Raw genomic sequence first — 22,325 nt, 5'->3', positions numbered from 1 at the left:
AACCACCACCCACTATGTAGGTCAAATGACACAGAGCCAGTGGCCATTCAGGCCTATGGTCTTGAGTTTATAATCTTTGGAGTTAACAGAACGTGCCTTGTAGCCAGACAAAAGCAGGTCTAAATCCCAGCTTATTTTCTTACCTGCTTTGCTACATCAGGAGGATAATTTGAGCTCTCTGATCTTCAGTTGCCTGTTTTCCAAGATGAAGACAATAATAGAATATACTGCACAGGGTTGTAGTGTAATGTATTTAGTATAGGACCTGATATACCATAAGCACTCCATAAGGATCCACAGTAATCGCTCAATAATGCTGTACAGTAAGCACTCAATAAGCACTCAGAATATCACTGTTGCTGCTGATTATTGTAATTATTACCTCCCACCAGGCAGCTTGGAACATGGGTTTGTGGCCAGGAACAGTCCTGTGGAGCTGGGGGAGAGAAGTTGGTGATTGTGGTTAAGTTAACTTAAAATTCCCTGAAGGTTTTAGTGCTGAGAATGAATGCCATTGGTAATGCCCATCTTTGAGGCTCAGGGAGAATAACATGAGAAGGGATCCCTGCGCAGGTGAATGAATGACCTGCCCTATCTGGAAGATCCAGGCAGCTGCTGAATAAGTATGCAAGCCATTCATTAATTCATTCATTCACTCATTCATTATTTCCCGAGTCCCTGATGGACGCTACGTTGTAAGTAAAGTGCTAGGGTGCCAACAGGAGCAACAATAGTTCCTTCCCTAAAGAGCTGTCATCTAGGCAAAGAGTGGGGGTAAGAGAACGACAGGAAAGCAGTATGGTCACCATATGCCTGCGCCATTCACCAGCTGTGTGATGTTGGGCAAGCTACTTGACCTTTCTTTAGATCATGTTTTCTTATCTATAGAATGGGGATCATTGAAGCACCAGCCCATGGGTTTGTCATGAGGAATTCCTAGGTTAAAACAAGTAAAAGTGCTCAGAGGGCCAGGGACAGTGTCCTAGAGGGACCAACAATTGAGCTGATGTCTTGGCTGTGTTCCCCAGAAGCAGACTCTGAGATGAGGACTTGAATGCAAGTGATTTGTCAAGGAAGTGCTCCTAGAGGAACTGGTAAGGGAAGGGGAGGTAGGTCCAGCAAGGAAAGGCTGCCAAGCAAGAGTGCAATTTTAGACAAAGTGCTGTGGAGGGTGGCTCCTGCTTGATCCTGAAGGGGATGTCTGGAGTGTAAATTACCTCAAAGTTGTCTTGAAAGCAAGGGTGTTATGTTTAGCCTAAAGCTTCCTCCTTACGTATTCTAAGTTCAGTCCAAAGATTTCTCCATACACAGTGAACTGTAACCTAACTGAATGTGTAAACAGATTGTAACCTATTCTTGTGCCAGTCTCCGAGTTTTGGCCAATCAAAGGGGTCCAACTGTTCAAACTGTGTTCAAATGAGGCAATCACTGGGCTACGACCAATCCAGCTGTTTCTGTACCTCACTTCCGTTTTCTGAGCACCACTTTCCTTTTTCTGTCCATAAATCTTCTTCTGCCACATGGCTACACTGGGGCCTCTCTGAACCTGTTCTGGTTTGGGGGATGCCTGATTCATGATTCCTTCTTTGTTCAATTAAACTCAATTAAATTTAATTTGCTTAAGTTTTTATTTGTGGGGGGAAAGTAAGCTCCCAGGAGGTCACAGCTCTCTGCCTGAGCACAGAAAACAGCCCCAGTAGCCCAAGGGCAGTTCTTGAAAAAGGAGGTGCACGCACAGGCCATTGTAGTCAAAAGAACATCCAATCTGGGGGTGCAGACATGAAAAAACGGATCTGTGGGAATTTGGATGGTGCTCCAATAGTGTCAGCTTCAGCTGAAAGGAAGCAAGCATGGTTCTGAGCAGTAAAAGGTATTTGCTGGAAGTTGGTGCAATGATTCCAAAGGTGTGGAAAGACCACTGAAATGTCAGACTTAAGGTATCAGTTTGATTCCAGCACAGCCACGTACTTCTTTGAGCAATACTAATAATAATCATAGCAGCCAGAGGTTATTGAGTACATACTGCTATGAACTGAATTCCATCACTCTCAAATTCATATGTTGAAGTCCTAACACCCAATGTGACTATATCTGGAGATGGGGTCTTTAGGAGGTAATGAAGTTTAAATGAGATCATAAGGTTGGGGCCCTGATCTGATAGGATTTGTGTTATTATAGTAACAGACACTAGAGAGCTCATTCTCTCTCTCCACCATGTTAGGACACAATGAGAAGCAGCTATGTGCAAGCTGGAAAGAGAGACATCACAGGAACTGAACCTTGCTGTAACTTTGATCTTGGAGTTTCCAATCTCTGCAACTATGAGAAAATAAATTTCTGTCGTTTAAGCCACCCAGTCTATAGTATTTTGTTATGGCAGCCTGAGCTGACTAAGACACATACTATGCCAGGCACTGTTTAAATCACTACATACATCATCTCACTTAATCCTTACAATCAGCCTAGGAGGCAAATTCTATTAACATCCCCATTTACAGCTTGAGGCTATAATAATATTAGCTACTATTTATTGAACATTTGCAATGTGCCAGGCACCATGCTTAATACTTTACATTTCCTTCCTTCCTTCCTTCCTTCCTTCCTTCCTTCCTTCCTTCCTTCCTTCCTTCATTCCTTCCTTCCTTTCTCCCTCCCTCCCTCCCTCCTGCCGTTCCCTTCCTTCCTTCCTTCCTTCCTTTCTTCCTTCCTTCCTTCCTTCTTTTTCTTTCTCTCTTTCTTTTTCTTTCTTTCTCTCTTGCTTTCTTTTTCTATCTTTCTCTCTTTCTTTCTTTCTCTCTCTCCTTCCTTCCTTTCCTTTCCTTCCTTCCTTCTTTCCTTCCTTCCTTCCTTCCTTTCTCTTTCTTTCTTTCTTTCTTTCTTTCTTTCTTTCTTTCTTCCTTTCTTTCTTCTTTCTTTCTTTCTCTTTCTTTCTCTCTTTCTTTCTTTCTTCTTTCTTTCTTTCTTTCCTTCTTTCTTTCTTTCTTTCTTTCTTTCTTTCTTTCTTTCTTTCTTTCTTTCTTCTTTCTTTCTCTCTTTCTCTCTTTCTTTCTCTCTTTCTCTCTTTCCTTTCTCTCTCTCTTTCTCTCTCTCGCTCTCCTGACAGATTCTTACTATGTTGCCCAGGCTGCCCTTGAATTCTTAACCTCAGGACTACAGATGTGTACCTCTGCACGTAGCTTACACTTGTTTTCAAATTGAATTCTCTGAACACACCTAGAAGGAGAAGAGGACACTAAAGTTCATAAAATTAGGTAATTTATTCAAGAACACAGGGCTGTAACACAGTGGTAGAGCTAGAATTAAAACCTAAGGTATTCTAAATCCCTGCTCTGTAAATTTGCAAGACAGGTTGTACAGCTAGTAAAGGGTGTGGCCACTTGGATTTTAGAGCCATGGAAGTCGTCTGCTTCTCAAAGTCTTCTCCTTACCTATAAAGGGGATGGTGTCTCCCTCCATCCTTTCTTCTCAAGGGAATCAGGAGAATGCCTCGTTATTGAGAATGGTTATGTCTGGTGATTCAGGACTGCCTTGCCAAGCCACACAGCAGACCTCTCTAAAGAGCATCATTATATCTGTCCTTCATGCTTGTAGAATCTCAAGGAGAAACCCTGTTTCCTAATACACTCTTTCTTGCTGTCTCTTACTGTTTCAGAAGAAAATAATTTCCTCCCCAATGTTCAAACTAGATGAGCATGTGAAGCCCTGAACAGAAGATTATTAAAGGAGCCCACAGTCCGCCTTCCAGTCTGCAATCTAATTAGCTTAAAGAGGTCCCTTAGAGTCAGCCCCAGAGAAATCTTCTACAGCCTAGAAAGCCGTCTAATGAGAGAAGACAGCCCATCGAGGAAGAGGGAAAAGCCTATGTTTGTGTGTCTGTGGGAGGGAGGAGGGACTCTGGTTCCTGTGTGTACTTCCATAATCACTTCCATAGGTACCTCCAACCAGAAAACTAAAAAATGTAATCACAGAGCTCTCAGTAAACACAGCCTGGGTGGCTGTCGCCCTGTAGCCTGGCACAGAGGACACTTCCTAGGGTTTTTCAGAGAGAGGAAGATTGGTTTTATTTAGAGCTACTGCAAGCCTCAGGTAGCCAGCCTCTTCTCACCACTATAATAGACCAGAGAGGAAAAAAAAGACTAAAAATAGCCTGCGATTGTGTCAGGGAGGTCTCTCCCATTCGGAGAGTCACAGGTGGCTGGTTAGAGGGGATGGAGGTAGCAGGTAATGCCAATCAAGTAACCAGGGAGTCACTGCTTCAAGAACAGTAGGAAACAGGGCCTGCCCTTGGGGACTTAACAACTTTGCCATTCATATTCAGTCACCACCCATTCATGAATTCAGCAAACACGGATTGAGTGCCACTATGAGGCAGGCATTGTACTAGGTGCTGGGATACAGAAGTGAAAACGCCAGATGATTTCCCACTCCCATGAAGCTTCTATTATGGGGCCAGAGACAGACAGCATACATGAAAAAAACTAACAGGATAATTATAGAAAGTGAGAAGTGTGTTATGAAGTGAAATAAAAGAGGGGCAGCTCTACAGGGCCCCTCCAACTCCAAGTTCCCAGTGGGATCAGTGGAGGCTTTCACTGTGATGCATCTCAGCTTAACTCTTCCCTCTGCTTGGTTCTGCTTCCTTCACTCCCCCATAGGTGCTAATCCTAAGGGCAGTCCCTAGAGAGTTCCTGCAAATAGCTCCCTAACTCAGAGTATGGGTTTCAGAGAATCCAACCTAAGGCAGTGAGTGATGGAAGGAGAACCACTTCATACAGTGTTGATAGTGAAGGCCTGTCAGAAAGAGTGATGTTGGGGCCTGAATGATGGGGAGGACCAAGCTTTGAGAATATACTTGGAGAAAGTGTCTCAGGAATAGGGGATGACTGTGAGATGGGAACAAGCTTGGTGTATTAAAGGAATAGAAAGACGGCCCGTGCAGTTCAAGCACAGTGACGCTTGAGGAAAGAGGAGTGAAAGGATAGAGGACAGCAGGGCCAGGTCTTGCAGGGACCCACAGGCTGCAGTGAGGAGTTTGCATTTTATTCTAAGGGAGTGAGAAGTCATTGGAGAGGGTCAAGCACAGGAATGAAAGGATCCAATTTACATTTTAAAAAGATCACTCTGGCTACTGTGAATTCAATTTCATCAGGAAGACAAGACTAACTGACTTGGAAAATTAGAGAATAACCCCAAAGCTATATAATTCTGTACCTATAAAGGGCACTGAATAAGGCTCATTGGCATGGGTATATCTCATATTCATTGAATATATACTTAGCAAATGTAATAGTTGAACACCTGTTATATGCCAGATACTGTGCTAAGCTCTGGGATACAGCAAATAAATGAGATAAATAATACCCTGAGCCCTCATGGAGCTTGAATTCATAGTGGGAGGACTGTAATGATAAAGTGCTCAGTTGGGTTGCATAGACTTAAAGCAAGTCATTGGAAATGAAATAAAAGGGAAGGGCTTTCTGAAGAAGATGGGACTTGGAACAGGTGGGGAAATATGTAGGAAGCAGCCATTGTAGATAAAAAAAAACTCCAAGAAAAATACCAGGGTAGCAGTGGTGAGCATGGTCAAACAGTGTCAATAATTACCATCTATTGAGTACCTGCTATGTGACAGATATCATGCCAAGAATTTTGCATCTTAAAAGATGCAAAATTGTGTAATCTTCAGAGATATCACATAAGGCAAGCATTATTTTTCTCTCATTTTATAGATGATGAAACCGAGGCTCACAGAAATATCTTATTCAATATCACATGTCTAGAAAGAGGGGGATCTGGATTTCCTCCCATGCCTGTCTGACTCAGAAACTGAATCCTATGCCCTGAATCCCTGCACTACAGTGACGTTCCAATAGGTGGGGTGCACCATGGAGAGCATCTTGATTGGCCAGAAGTGGTCCCTAGCTGTCTAACCAAGTCTTCTACCATTTCCCAGGACAAGTTCTGTGCCAAGACTTGCATGTCTGCTGTTGTGTGGACACAGCTCTTGGTTCTTCACTTTTCTGCCTATGACTTTCTTCGCTATATCTTTCCTATGTCTCATTTGGCAGACATTGCTAAATGGTCACCAATATCAGGTTCTGGTTTTTATGACACATGGTTTAATATATTTCTTAACATCCTTTACAGTTATATGTGGCAGATGACTGAATTCTGGCCAATGGAGCATGAGTGGAAGCTCGTGTATGGCACTTCCAGGTCTGGTCCTTAAAAATCTCCTACTTATGCTTCTTTCCCCTGCTGTCCATCTTGGAAGACATTCACTGAAGATGTCAGAGCCACTCTTAATCTGTGTCTTTGAGTAACTGTGTGGGGAAGGGACCACTCACCAACCTGGACCTACCTTGGGCTATTGTGTGAGAAAGATAAAATCTATTGTTTCGAACCATTACATGACTGGGTCTGTTTGTTACTGCAGCCCAGCCTACACTAACTCACACATCTACTTCCTGTCATGACTCCTGAGGACCCAACTGTCCTTTAAAATATCATTTCAGCCTTTGTTTAGGATTTCTGGAAGGGAAAATGGTAATTTGGACCATTGCAAAAAATTTAGCTAAACCAAGGAGTCTATAGACAAAAATCAAAGAGTGAGTGGATAAAAACTTCATGTTTTCTGTAGTTATAGTGATAATATGATAAGTGACAGAATTTTTAAAAAGGGAGAAATAGAGAGAAAGAATCATTCCACCCACTCCGGAAGGCATTGCGGTGTGCGGCAGCAATGGCAGAGGTGAAGGGATCTTATGGTAGCTCCTCATGGGTTTTTGTCTTGAAGGTTTCCTTCTCTGCCTTAAGTTTGTGTTCAACCAGGAGTAAAAGCAGAGATGGTGGGGGCAAGAAAGAGAAGATGAGAGGGCATCGCCCTGTGCGATGTCAGATTGGGGCAGGTGTGTGGGGAACAGCTGTCTTGCAATTAGCTCAGGAGTATGAGCCTCCCTAAGGGCTGTATGAGTTCTGGACACTTCAGGAGTCCTCAGCCAGTGACATGGTTGATATGGATCAATTCATAAACAATTTGGAGGTGCAACTTAATTCAGAAGGTGGCTCAATGCAGGTATTCAAGCCCACCACTGGCCCTGCTCAGAGATCCCGCTGAGATAGAAGCAGAAATAATGTGACTTCTCCAACACTCCTGGATGCCAACCCCATGGAGAACCCAGCATTGTTTAATGACTTCAAGTTTGAGCCCCAGAAGAACTTTTGGTGAGTGAATTTCAGCCCGTCCCCAGTGGAACAAGTTGACTTCTCCTCTCACAAGCCCAAGGCTCCTCTCCACCCTATTAGCATGCTGCAAGCTCCAGGACATCCTCCCAAGCCACAGTCTTCTCCCCAGACCCTTGTGGTGTTCACTTCAACATCAGCAAACATTCCTACTATTCTGACCACAGGATTTGTCCTGACTCCCTCTCAGGACACTGGTGGCTAGCAGATCTTACATGTCATTCACAGCATCCCCTCAGTCTGTCTTCCAAGTAAGATGGGTGACCTGAATGCCATCCCAGTGGTGGTTCAATCTCTGCCCATGGTGTATACTACTTTGCCTGCAAATGAGGGCCCTGCACCCATGAGAGTCCCACTCATTGGAGGAGATGGTACAAATGCTGGATCAGTGAAAGTTGACCCCACTTCCATGTCTCTACTGGAGGTTCCAAGTGACAGTGAGGGGAGTGCAATTAAAAGTGGATCCCCAGGGGGTGGAGCCAAGATGGCCAAATAGGAACAGCTTCAGTCTACAGCTCCCAGGGTGAGCGACACAGAAGAGTGTGATTTCTGCATTTCCATTTGAGGTACCAGGTTCATCTCACTAGGAAGTGCTAAACAGTGGGTGCAGGACAGTCGGTGCAGCGCACTGTGCATGAGCTGAAGCAGGGCGAGGCATTGCCTCACTCGGGAAGCACAAGAGGTCAGGGAGTTCCCTTTCCTAGTCAAGGAAACGGGTAACAGACGGCACCTGGAAAATCGGGTCAGTCCCCCCAAATACTGTGCTTTTCCAACGGGCTCGGAAAACAGCACACCAGGAGATTGTGTCCCGCACCTGGCTCAGAGGGTCCTATGCCCACGGAGTCTCGCTGATTGCTAGCACAGCAGTCTGAGATCAAACTGCAAGGTGGCAGCGAGGCTGGGGGAGGGGCGCCTGCCATTGCCCAGGCTTGCTTAGGTAAACAAAGCAGCCAGGAAGCTTGAACTGGGTGGAGCCCACCACAGCTCAAGGAGGCCTGCCGGCCTCTGTAGGCTCCACCTCTGGGGGCAGGGTACAGACAAACAAAAAGTCAGCAGGAACCTCTGCAGACTTAAATGTCCCTGTCTGACAGCTTTGAAGAGAGCAGTGGTTCTCCCAGCACACAGCTGGAGATCTGAGAATGGGCAGACTGCCTCCTAAAGTGGGTCCCTGAACCCCGAGCAGCCTAACTGGGAGGCACTCCCCAGTAGGGACAGACTGACACCTCACTCGGCCAGGTACTCCTCTGAGACAAAACTTCCAGAGGAACTATCAGACAGCTGAATTTGTGGTCTCACAAAAATCCGCTGTTCTGCAGCCACCGCTGCTGACACCCAGCCAAACAGGGTCTGGAGTGGACCTCTAGCAAACTGCAACAGACCTGCAGCTGAGGGTCCTGTCTGGTAGAAGGAAAACTAACAAACAGAAAGGACATCCACACCAAAAACCTATCTGTACATCACCATCATCAAAGACCAAAAGTAGATAAAACCACAAAGATGGGGAAAAAACAGAGCAGAAAAACTGGAAACTCTAAAAAGCAGAGCACCTATCCTCCTCCAAAGGAATGTAGTTCCTCACCAGCAACGGAACAAAGCTGGAAGGAGAATGACTTTGATGAGTTGAGAGAAGGCTTCAGACGATCAAACTACTCTGAGCTACGGGAGGAAATTCAAAACAATAGCAAAGAAGTTAAAAACTTTGAAAAAAAATTAGATGAATAGATAACTGGAATAACCAACGCAGAGAAGGGCTTAAAGGAGCTGATGGAGCTGAAAGCCAAGTTTTGAGAACTACGCGAAGATTGCAGAAGGCTCGGTAGCCGATGCGATCAACTGGAAGAAAGGGTATCAGTGATGGAAGATGAAATGAATGAAATGAAGCGAGAAGGGGAGTTTAGAGAAAAAAGAATAAAAAGAAATGAACAAAGCCTCCAAGAAATATGGGACTATGTGAAAAGACCAAACCTACATCTGATTGGTGTACCTGAAAGTGACAGGGAGAATGGAACCAAGTTGGAAAACACTCTGCAAGATATTATCCAGGAGAACTTCCCCAATCTAGCAAGGCAGGCCAACATTCAGATTCAGGAAATACAGAGAATGCCACAAAGATACTCTTCGAGAAGGGCAACTCCAAGACACATAATTGTCAGATTCACCAAAGTTGAAATGAAGGAAAAAATGTTAAGGGCGGCCAGAGAGAAAGGTCAGGTTACCCACAAAGGGAAGTCCATCAGACTAACAGCTGATCTCTCAGCAGAAACTCTACAAGCCAGAAGAGAGTGGGGGCCGATATTCAACATTCTTAAAGAAAAGAACTTTCAACCCAGAATTTCATATCCAGCCAAACTAAGCTTCATAAGTGAAGGAGAAATAAAATCCTTTACAGACAAGCAAATGCTGAGAGATTTTGTCCCCGCCAGGCCTGCCCTAAAAGAGCTCCTGAAGGAAGCACTAAACATGGAAAGGAACAACCGGTACCAGCCACTGCAAAATCATGCCAAATTGTAAAGATCATCGAGGCTAGGAAGAAACTGCATCAACTAACGAGCAAAATAACCAGCTAACATCATAATGACAGGATCAAATTGACACATAACAATGTTAACTTTAAATGTAAATGGACTAAATGCTCCAATTAAAAGACACAGACTGGCAAATTGGATAAAGAGTCAGGACCCATCAGTGAGCTGTATTCAGGAAATCCATCTCACGTGCAGAGACACACATAGGCTCAAAATAAAAGGATGGAGGAAGATCTACCAAGCAAATGGAAAACAAAAAAAGGCAGGGGTTGCAATCCTAGTCTCTGATAAAACAGACTTTAAACCAACAAAGATCAAAAGAGACAAAGAAGGCCATTACGTAATGGTAAAGGGATCAATTCAACAAGAAGAGCTAATTATCCTAAATATATATGCACCCAATACAGGAGCACCCAGATTCATAAAGCAAGTCCTGAGTGACCTACAAAGAGACTTAGACTCCCACACAATAATAATGGGAGACTTTAACACCCCACTGTCAACATTAGACAGATCAACGGGACAGAATGTTAACAGGGATACCCAGGAATTGAACTCAGCCCTGCACCAAGCTGACCTAATAGACATCTACAGAACTCTCCACCCAAAATCAACAGAATATATATTTTTTTCAGCATCGCACCACACCTATTCCAAAATTGACCACATAGTTGGAAGTAAAGCTCTCCTCAGCAAATGTAAAAGAACAGAAATTATAACAAACTGTCTCTCAGACCACAGTGCAATCAAACTAGAACTCAGGATTAAGAAACTCACTCAAAACCGCTCAACTGCATGGAAACTGAACAACCTGCTCCTGAATGACTACTGGGTGCATAAGGAAATGAAGGCAGAAATAAAGATATTCTTTGAAACCAATGAGAACAAAGACACAACATACCAGAATCTCTGGGACACATTCAAAGCAGTGTGTAGAGGGAAATTTATAGCACTAAATGCCCACAAGAGAAAGCAGGAAAGATCCAAAATTGACACCCTAACATCACAATGAAAAGAACTAGAAAAGAAAGAGCAAACACATTCAAAAGCTAGGAGAAGGCTAGAAATAACTAAAATCAGAGCAGAACTGAAGGAAATAGAGACACAAAAAACCCTTCAAAAAATTAATGAATCCAGGATCTGGTTTTTTGAAAAAATCAACAAAATTGATAGACCACTAGCAAGATTAATAAAGAAGAAAAGAGAGAAGAATCAAATAGATGCAATAAAAAATGAAAAAGGGCATATCACCACCAATCCCACAGAAATACAATCCACCATCAGAGAATACTACAAACACCTTTACACAAATAAACCAGAAAATCTAGAAGAAATGGATAAATTCCTCGACAAATACACCCTCCCATGACTAAACCAGGAAGAAGTTGAATCTCTGAATAGACCAATAACAGGCTCTGAAATTGTGGCAAGAATCAATAGCTTACCAACCAAAAAGAGTCCAGGACCTGATGGATTCACAGCCGAATTCTACCAGAGGTACAAGGAGGAATTGGTACCATTCCTTCTGAAAGTATTCCAATTGATAGAAAAAGAGGGAATCCTCCCTAACTCATTTTATGAGGCCAGCATCATCCTGATACCAAAGTCTGGCAGAGACACAACCAAAAAAGAGAATTTCAGACCAATATCCTTGATGAACATTGATGCAAAAATCCTCAATAAAATACTGGCAAACCGAATCCAGCGGCACATCAAAAAGCTTGTACAGCATGATCAAGTGGGCTTCATCCCTGGGATGCAAGGCTGGTTCAACATATGCAAATCAATAAATGTAATCCAGCATATAAACAGAGCCAAAGACAAAAACCACATGATTATCTCAATAGATGCAGAAAAGGCCTTTGACAAAATTCAACAACCCTTCATGCTAAAAACTCTCAATAAATTAGGTATTGATGGGACGTATCTCAAAATAATAAGAGCTATCTATGACAAACCCACAGCCAATATCATACTGAATGGGCAAAAACTGGAAGCATTCCCTTTGAAAACTGGCACAAGACAGGGATGCCCTCTCTCAACACTCCTATTCAACATAGTGTTGGAAGTTCTAGTCAGGGCAATCAGGCAGGAGAAGGAAATAAAGGGTATTCAATTATGAAAAGAGGAAGTCAAATTGTCCCTGTTTGCAGATGACATGATTGTATATCTAGAAAACCCCATTGTCTCAGCCCAAAATCTCCTTAAGCTGATTAGAAACTTCAGCAACGTCTCAGGATACAAAATCAATGTACAAAAATCACAAGCATTCTTGTACACCAATCACAGACAAACAGAGAGCCAAATTATGAGTGAACTCCCATTCACAATTGCTTCAAGGAGAATAAAATACCTAGGAATCCAACCTACAAGGGATGTGAAGGACCTCTTCAAGGAGAACTACAAACCACTGCTCAATGAAATAAAAGAGGATACAAACAAATGGAAGAACATTCCATGCTCATGGGTTGGAAGAGTCAATATTGTGAAAATGGCCATACTGCCCAAGGTAATTTATAGATTCAATGCCATCCCCATCAAGCTACCAATGACTTTCTTCACAGAATTTGAAAAAACAACTTTAAAGTTCATGTGGAACCAAAAAAGAGCCAGCATCGCCAAGTCAATCCTAAACCAAAAGAACAAAGCTGGAGGCATCACTCTACCTGACTTCAAACTATACTAGAAGCCTACAGTAACCAAAACAGCATGGTACTGGTACCACAACAGAGACATAGATCAATGGAACAGAACAGAGCCCTCAGAAATAATGCCACATATCTACAACTATCTGATCTTTGACAAACCTGACAAAAACAGGAAATGGGGAAAGGATTCCCTATTTAATAAATGGTGCTGGGAAAACTGGCTAGCCATATGTAGAAAGCTGCAACTGGATCCCTTCCTTACACCTTATACAAAAATTAATTCAAGATGGATTAAAGACTTACATGTTAGACCCAAAACCATTAAAATCCTACAAGAAAACCTAGGCAATACTATTCAGGACATAGGCATGGGCAAGGACTTCATGTCTAAAACACCAAAAGCAATGGCAACAAAAGCCAAAATTGACAAATGGGATCTAATTAAACTAAAGAGCTTCTGCACAGCAAAAGAAACTACCATCAGAGTGAACAGGCAACCTACAAAATGGGAGAAAATTTTTGCAACCTACTCATCTGACAAAGGGCTAATATCCAGAATCTATAATGAACTCAAACAAATTTACAAGAAAAAAATAAACAACCCCATCAAAAAGTGGGCGAAGGACATGAACAGACACTTCTCAAAAGAGGAAATTTATGCAGCCAAAAAACACATGCAAAAATGCTCATCATCACTGGCCACGAGAGAAATGCAAATCAAAACCACAATGAGATACCATCTCACACCAGTTAGAATGGCCATCATTAAAAAGTCAGGAAACAACAGGTGCTGGAGAGGATGTGGAGAAATAGGAACACTTCTACACTGTTGGTGGGACTGTAAACTAGTTCAACCATTGTGGAAGTCAGTGTTGCGATTCCTCAGGGATCTAGAACTAGAAATACCATTTGGCCCAGCCATCCCATTACTGGGTATATACCCAAAGGACTATAAATCATGCTGCTATAAAGACACATGCACACGTATGTTTATTGTGGCATTATTCACAGTGGGAAAGACTTGGAACCAACCCAGATGTCCAACAACGACAGACTGGATTAAGAAGATGTGGCACCTATACACCATGGAATACTATGTAGCCATAAAAAATGATGAGTTCATGTCCTTTGTAGGGACATGGATGAAACTGGAAACCATCATTCTCAGTAAACTATCACAAGGACAAAAAACCAAACACCGCATGTTCTCACTCATAGGTGGGAATTGAACAATGAGAACTCATGGACACAGGAAGGGGAACATCACACTCCGGGGACTGCTGTGGGGTGGGGGGAGGGGGGAGGGACACATTAGGAGATATACCTAATGCTAAATGATGAGTTAATGGGTGTAGCAAACCAACATGGCACATGGATACTTATGTAACAAACCTGCACATTGTGCACATGTACCCTAAAACCTAAAGTATAATAATAAAGGTAAAATAAAATAAAATAAAATAAAATAAAATAAAATAAAATAAAATAAAATAAAAAGAGTGGATCCTCAGCCTCATAGAGTCTGCAGGGACTAAAGCAAGAACCAGCAGCAATGGGCCAAGTGCAGGGAGGAGTCGCTTGACTTGAGAAGAAGACTGATGCACCAGTGTGACTTTGCAGGATGCAGCAAAGTGTACTCCAAAAGCTGTCACCTGAAAGCTCACCATGGAATTCATATAGGAGAGAAGACTTATAAATGCACCTGGGATGGCTGCTCCTGGAAATTCGCTCACTCAGATGAGCTCACTAGCTCTTTCCTCGAGCACACAGGCATCAAGCCTTTCTGCTGCATGGACGGCAACTGCAGCTTTTCTGGTTCTGACCACCTGTCCCTACACCACTGTCGCCATGACACTGTGTGAGCTGCACAGGTCACACTAGAGAAGCTGCACTGGTATCTTTCCTGTTTGTGTGTTGAGGTTAGGACCACTTTTTTCTCTTTGACTTCAAGTTGCATCTGGAATGGAGTTGAAGCAGCCCACTGAGTCAAGTTGAGGAGACTGGAGGAAAACATAGCTGATCTCCCGTGGGGCTCTTCATATTTCACCTTCGCCTCTCCACTGTCCAGACCTGGTTTTTTCAACCTCCACATGGATTGAATTCCAGTGTGACTCCTATGGCTGCCCTCCCATTCCCCCTGCCCTGAAATAGGACATTTTTCCTGAAGTAACAAAACAGGAATCAAATTCAAGGCTGTGAACAAACATACGCTGCTTTTTTCTTTCCTATTTTTCTCTTGTTTTCTAGAACGCTTATCCATATGCTTCTAAAATAAGTACCTAAAGGTGGCTTGATAGTGTCCTAAATTACTTTTTTCGAGTTCCTAGATGGAAGGAGTGTAACAATGTAATTGACTGTTAAGATTTACAGGGATTCGATTCCTGAGTAGGAGGCACATTCCCAGTGAATAAGCTGAGTCCCATACCAACTCAAATGTTTGAATAAATCAAATCTTATTTCTTCTTAAAGTTTCGTATTCAAAAAAAAGAGGGAGAAATAGGGGTAGAGAAAGAAGAGATCTGAGAAATAAAAAGAAGAGGAACTAGAAATATGAGAGTACAGATAAGAAAGAAGAGAAAATAAAGGAAAGAGAGGAAACAAGATAGAAGATACAGAGAAGAAAAAGCATATGTAAAAAAGGACTGAAGGAGCAAAATTAAAATTGAGTCACTCCACAGTTCTGAGAAGATAAGGCTCTCCTAGCGTGACCTCCCAGGAACCCATCACACCCAGCCTCTGAGGTAAAAAGATGTTTCTTTCGTGGTCTAGGACCAGGTGTATTAGGCCTACTGCCCTGCTATCTTGCACACCTGCAAAGCATCTGGATATGGCATTGTGATCAGCGGCCTGGGATTAGGTCCCAATCAAACTGAAGAAAATTGTGCTTCCTCCTAGCAGGTATAAAAGAAGAGGGATAAAGGTTACATCAACAGGGGACAACCTCAGTTTCAGTAACTTTATATTTAGATTGCAGTGACTGGGAGTTAATTAGTCTTGGTTTTTTTTTCACTCTCCACTCCCCATCTTTTTCTTGACTAATTAGTTGGAAAATGGGTTCTAAAGAAAAGCAGAATGATCCTCGGGATTGGTAATGGGGTGGTGGTAATGGGGTAGTTAGGAAGAAAGCCCCCTCAAAGCGCTTTGGCTCTAACAGGCCTTTTAAGAAGTCAGTATGTTTGTCAGGACTACGGACAGCTCCAGGCCTGCCTGTGGGAAGGCCATTGAGGAAGCAGAGAAGGTGGCTTTAATAAAGGAGCCCTGGAAACTCCTGGATAGCGGGCGCCTGCCACCTTATTTAATTATGCAATGATCAGCAACCTTTACATTTTAATTCGGAGTTACCGTAATGAAGCCATCCTGCTTCTACTTGGGGCAGCCCTGCTCATTCTTCCATTGCTCCGGAAGGGTCTTCAGCACTAATTGGCTGTTTAGTAGCTGGATCTTGACAGTACGAGGTAGGTAGCGATCCCCTTGCTTTCCTTCTAATGCATTCTCTGGTCTCTCTGCCCTCCTCCTCTTTGATTTGCCTAATTAGTGCTAATAATTTAAAAGCTGCATGGCCCTCTTTTGATCCTGCTGTCGATGGCAGACAGAGCCATTCCATTAGCAGATATTAAATAGTGCTAATATGTGGTGACACACGGTTGGAACTGGTTCGCACACAGTTCCAGCCTGGGACCACAGGGCTGCCTTACACACACACACACACACACACACACTTCATTCACTTTATTCCTAGAGAAAAGTCATTGCAGGCAGTAGCAGCTTTAAAGCACTGTGTCTTAATAACTGTTTGAGGCCCCCTTTATCATGGGCTGGCATTGAAAAACCACACGATTTATTTCACATTTCAGGGTTTTAATGATTAATTCATGAATGTATCTGCAAGAATGCCAAGGTCTCCAAAATAATGAAAGCCTTTTTTTTCCCCTAAAGTTGTTTGTTTTCATTTCAAATCAATGCAATCGGTCTTGAGCATTCATTTCTCTCTCCCTTCACTCCCTTCACCCCGAAAAAAAAAATACCGCTCATTTCACTGGGGTCTTGATAACATTTTGACAAGTAATAGAATTCATTTACATTTATCAAAATAAATAGATAACTCTTCCATCTTCTCTCTGTTTAGCTGACACGGACAGGTCTTTCACCTCCAGCAGGCATCAATAAACTCGAGGTCATGTGCAATGATCCAGCCTGTGTGCTCCCAAATATTCTGAAACTTTTGTTGAAATGTAAAGAGGTGCTCAGACTGAGAGACTTTGGATGCTCTTTCAGAAGGACCCTTCCCAGGTCCTGGGAAAGCAGACATTGTAGCTGTCAGTCTGGCCTGGACTCATAAGTCATAAACCATATCTTACTTATTTAAAAGCAGTAGGATGCCATGGTTAATAATGTTGGTTCTATAATGGCATTAGTTAAGTATTAATCATAGCTTTATCATTTTCCCATCAAGTGTGTGACTTTAGGCAACTCAATCGTAATAGTAAGAGCTACATTATAGAGTTGTTATCAGGATTAAAAGAAGTAATACATGTAAAAGGCTCAGCACTGCAACTGATCATAGTAAGTGCTCAAAAAAAGTCAGGGATAATGATGATGATGGTGATTGAATAGCCTTGGTCATTGCACACTGGGCAAGAGCAAACAAACCCGTTGGACCTGGGCCTCTGCACAATGGTCTAGATGAGAGGGTTGGTGACTGTGAGAAATGACATTTAGAACCTGTGGGTTTACCAGTAACTTTCTCTTTGGGCTCCTATTTGCTTTATGCTTTTAAAATTGTCATTCATTTATTGGTAAACTAACAGCCACACTGCATAAAGTTCAAATGGCACAAAAGGGGATGCAGTGAAAATTCAGTTTCTTTCCCATTTTGTTCTTTCCTAGAGATGGTCCTTATTATATTGATCTTGTGTATCCTCCCAGCGATATTAAATACAGACGCAAGACACAAGGACCATATTCTGCTTACAGTTTTTTCTTAAAAAACTTGTGGTGTGTACACCGATCCCACAGAAATACAAGCTACCATCAGAGAACACTATAAACACCTCTACGCAAATAAACTAGAAAATATAGAAGAAATGGATAAATTCCTGGACACATACACCCTCCCAAAACTAAACCAGGAAGAAGTTGAATCTCTTAATAGACCAATAACAGGCTCTGAAACTAGGCAATAATTAATAGCCTACCAACCAAAAAAAGTCCAGGACCAGACAGATTCACAGCCAAATTCTATCAGAGGTACAAAGAGGAGCTGGTACCATTCCTTCTGGAACTATTTCGATCAATAGAAAAAGAGGGAATCCTCCCTAACTCATTTTATGAGGCCAGCATCATCCTCATACCAAAGCCTGGTAGAAACACAACAAAAAAAGAGAATTTTAGACCAATATCCCTGATGAACATTGATGTGAAAATCCTCAGTAAAATACTGGCAAACCGAATCCAGCAGCACATCAAAAAGCTTATCCACCATGATCAAGTCGGCTACATCCCTGGGATGCAGGGCTGGTTAAACATATGCACATCAATAAACGTAATCCAGAAACAAAGACAAAAACCGCATGATTATCTCAACAGATGCAGAAAAGGCCTTTGACAAAATTCAACAGCCCTTCATGGTAAAAACTCTCAATAAACTAGGTATTGATGGAATGTATCTTAAAATAATAACAGCTATTTATGACAAACCCATAGCCAATATCATATTGAGTGGGCAAAAACTGGAAGTCTTCCCTTTGAAAACAGACACAAGACAGGGATGCCCTCTCTCACCACTCCTAATTGACATAGTGTTGGAAGTTCTGGCCAGGGCAATAAGGCAAGAGAAAGAAATAAAGGGTATTCAATTAGGAAAAGAGGAAGTCAAATTGTCCCTGTTTGCAGATGACATGATTATATATTTAGAAAACCCCATCATCTCAGCCCCAAATCTCCTTAAGCTGATAAGCAACTTCTGCAAAGTCTAGGATAAAAAATCAGTGTGCAAAAATCACAAGCATTCCTCTACACCAATAACAGACAAACAGAGAGCCAAATCATGAGTGAACTCTCATTCACAATTGCTACAAAGAGAATAAAATACCTAGGAATCCAACTTACAAGGGATGAGAAGGACCTCTTCAAGGAGAACGACAAACCACTGCTCAAAGAAATAAAAGAGGAGACAAACAAATGGAAGAATATTCTATGCTAATGGATAGGAAGAATCAATATTATGAAAATGGCCATACTGCCCAAAGTAATTTATAGATTCAGTGCCATCCCCATCAAGCTACCAATGACTTTCTTCACAGAATTGGACAAAACTACTTTAAAGTTCATATGGAACCCAAAAAGAGCCAACATAGCCAAGACAATCCTAAGCCAGAAGAACAAAGCTGGAGGCATCACGCTACCTGACTTCAAACTATACTACAAGGCTACAGTAACCAAAACAGCATGGCACTGGTACCAAAACAGAGATATAGACCAATGGAACAGAACAGAGGCTTCAGAAATAACAACACACATCTACAACCGTCTGATCTTTGACAAACCTGACAAAAATAGGAAATGGGGAAAGGATTCCCTATTTAATGAATGGTGCTGGGAAAACTGGCTAGCTATATGTAGAAAGCTGAAACTGGATCCCATCCTTACACCTTATACAAAAATTAATTCAAGATAGATTAAAGACTTAAATGTTAGACCCCAAACCATAAAAACCCTAGAAGAAAACGTAGGCAATACCATTAAGGACATAGGCATGGGCAAAGACTTCATGACTAAAATACCAAAAGCAATGGCAACAGAAGCCAAAATAGACAAATGGGATCTAATTAAACTAAAGAGCTTCTGCACAGCAAAAGAAACTATCATCAGAGTGAACAGGCAACCTACAAAATGGGAGAAAATTTTTGCAATCTACTCATCTGACAAAGGGCTAATATACAGAATCTACAAAGAACTCAAACAACTTTACAAGAAAAAAAAACTCCATCAAAAAGTGGGCAAAGGATATGAACAGATACTTCTCAAAAGAAGACATCTATGCAGCTGACAGACACATGAAAAAATGCTCGTCATCACTGGCCATCAGAGAAATGCAAATCAAAACCATAATGAGATACAATCTCACACCAGTTAGAACGGCAATCATTAAAAAGTCAGGAAACAACAGATGCTGGAGAGGATGTGGAGAAATAGGAAGGCTTTTACACTGTTGGTGGGAGTGTAAATTAGTTCAACCATTGTGGAAGACAGTGTGGTGATCCCTAGAACTAGAATTACCATTTGACCCAGCAACCCTATTACTGGGTATATATCCAAAGGATTATAAATCATGCTACTATAAAGACACATGCACACGTATGTTTATCGTGGCACTATTCAGAATAGCAAAGACTTGGAACCAACCCAAATGTCCATAAATAATAGACTGGATTAAGAAAATGTGGCTCATATACACCATGGAATACTATGCAGTCATAAAACGGATGAGTTCACGTCCTTTGTAGGGACATGGATGAAACTGGAAGCCATCATTCTCAGCAAACTATCACAAGGACAGAAAACCAAACACTGCATGTTCTCACTCATAGGTGGGAATTGAACAATGAGATCACTTGGACACAGGGTGGGGAACATCATACACCAGGGCCTATCAGAGGGGTGGGGGCCTGGGGGAGGGATAGCATTAGGAGAAATACCTAATGCAAATGATGAGTTGACGGGTGCAGCTAACCAACATGGCACAAGTATACCTATGTATCAAACCTGCACATTGTGCACATGTACCCTAGAACTTAAAGTATAATAAAAAAAATTGTTGTGTGTTCTTTTCTTTGATCCTTGCATGAAACAATAAAGCCTAAGACCATGGCACATCACTCCATTTAGTTTTAGTCATTCCCCATTGATGGACGTTTAGATTGTTTCTAGTCTTTCCGCAACATGACAGTCTAGAAATGGGCTAAGGAATAGAGATTTGTTGGTTTCTTTTGCAGGAGAGACAATGAAAGGAATGTGTATCATACCCTTGCTTTTTTCCTCTCTACAACATTCATTCCTTGTACTTTTAAAAACAGAACCCTGTTTTTCCTTTGGAGAACTACCCTTCACTCACTTTCTGGCTGACCCCACTCCTGGTTTCAAGGATGAGATGTGACTAAAGCCCAACCAATCAGAAGCACTATTTTTACATTTATCAAAATAAATAGATAAGTCTTCCATCTTCTCTCTGTTTAGCTGACATGGACAGGCCTTTCACCTGTCCAGTGATTGGTTCACAGAAGATCATGTGACCAAGCTCAGGGAAAGACACTCAGACCTGAGACTTCTGCAGAAACTGTTGGGACCAGGGCTCCATCTTCCCAATGAAAATGTGGAGCTTGTGGGTGGGCTGGAAGGGAAGAGGTACTAGAAACAGGAGGACCAGGTATGAAGGGAATGTACTACAACGGTGGCTGAAATGTGGCTGTACTGCAAAGGTGGCTGTACTGTAATGGTGGCTTCAGAACTGTTGAAGAGGAGTTAACAAGAAATTTGTTTTACAGAAAAAATCAGAGCAGTTGGCAAAACTCTGCAGAGAGAGCCAGAAGAAGTGGGAGGAAGGGATTCAGCATGACTCTGAAGGTTTTGGGTTTGGAGAACTGAAGAATGAAGCTGCTTGAATGAAAGGGGGTATTGAGAGATGAAACTTGCTGGGTGGGTACACTGGCTGTTTGCCTGTCCTTTTCCCATCTGATCTTTGTCACAGGGAGAGGAGAAGCTGGAGAATATTCCTCCTCCTCTCTCTGTTTCTAGTAGAATGGCTTGAGGTGTCTACCTCTCATCCCTGATTCCATTTGTAGCCAGACAGCCTCTCTTTACTTGGTTTTAGTTCCAACAGGCAGCTTCTGCCATGATTTTAGGGTCTGCTGGACAGCTGCAGCTCTCAGGCTCTGGTAATTCCAACATTTTTTGCTGTCCCTCCATCCTTAGTGTTGGTGTCATTTTCCTTCTGTGATTGATCTCTGGGTTGCCTCAATGTCTTCTGCTTGACTTCTTGGACCTTCCATCATTGGAGTAGTCAATTGCTTGTATTAAGTTTTTCCATTTGGAACACCTAGTAGGGTTTCTGTTTTTGCTGAATGAATCCTAATTGATAGATTAAAGAAGCGGAAGGAGGGAGAAGACATGGGCAGAATGTCGGTTGGTGCACAGAAAAGGAGGAAAGGCATGAAAAAACACAGGTCTGGGACTTACTTGCAAGATGGGAGATGCTCAAGGAGAATGAGTTTAGAGAGGGAGGAAGGCAAGGACAGGACCTAGGGATAGTCCCAGATAACTCATGCCTCATGATGCTAAGGCATTAGCCAAGGGGGCTTAGAAGTGATAGCTTTCAGAGATGTAAGAGAACCAAATGTAGTCTTACTGTAACTAGGGAAGAATTTTAAGGAAGGTCATGAGAGAGGAGGAGGGTGAGAGTCATGGTCAGAAAGATCACTCGATTGATACGTAGGGGTCAAAAAGAATGAGGGCATTAAACACAGTCTGGTTCTAGACTAAGTTAACCATAATGCTATACCATTTAAAGCAAGAAGTTAGGAAGGGAAATATGTAGAGAAATGAGAAATTCAAGGTTGATATTGGGGAGAGGACTAATACTTTTGTTATGGGATAGCTACATTATGAAAACTTTTTGCTATAAACTATGTGGAAGAATGTGACTTGGCTCATGGTGCTGCCAAATTCACTTAGTCATGAACTCTGGCTTTGAAAAAATATGAAGAAGTCTTTATGACCTCTGGTTCATTGTCTGCTACAGAAGCTTAACTGTAGAGATTGACACCTGTCTTAGTCTGTTCAAGCTGCTGTAACAAAATACCTCAGACTGGGTGTTTTACAAAGAATGAACGTTTGTTTGTCACAGTTCTGGAGG

At 42.2% G+C, this 22,325-nt stretch overlaps 1 pseudogene; it reads left to right on the top strand.

Moving 5' to 3' along the window:
• The first annotated feature begins 7,006 nt into the window (after positions 1 to 7,006).
• LOC129492999 (Krueppel-like factor 8) lies at positions 7,007 to 14,277 on the top strand (annotated as a pseudogene).
• Positions 14,278 to 22,325: the final 8,048 nt, after the last annotated feature.

Source organism: Symphalangus syndactylus, chromosome 11 (genome assembly GCF_028878055.3).
Source record: "Symphalangus syndactylus isolate Jambi chromosome 11, NHGRI_mSymSyn1-v2.1_pri, whole genome shotgun sequence".
Taxonomy (NCBI): Eukaryota; Metazoa; Chordata; class Mammalia; order Primates; family Hylobatidae; genus Symphalangus; species Symphalangus syndactylus.
This window is presented reverse-complemented; position numbering and strand designations above follow the sequence as displayed.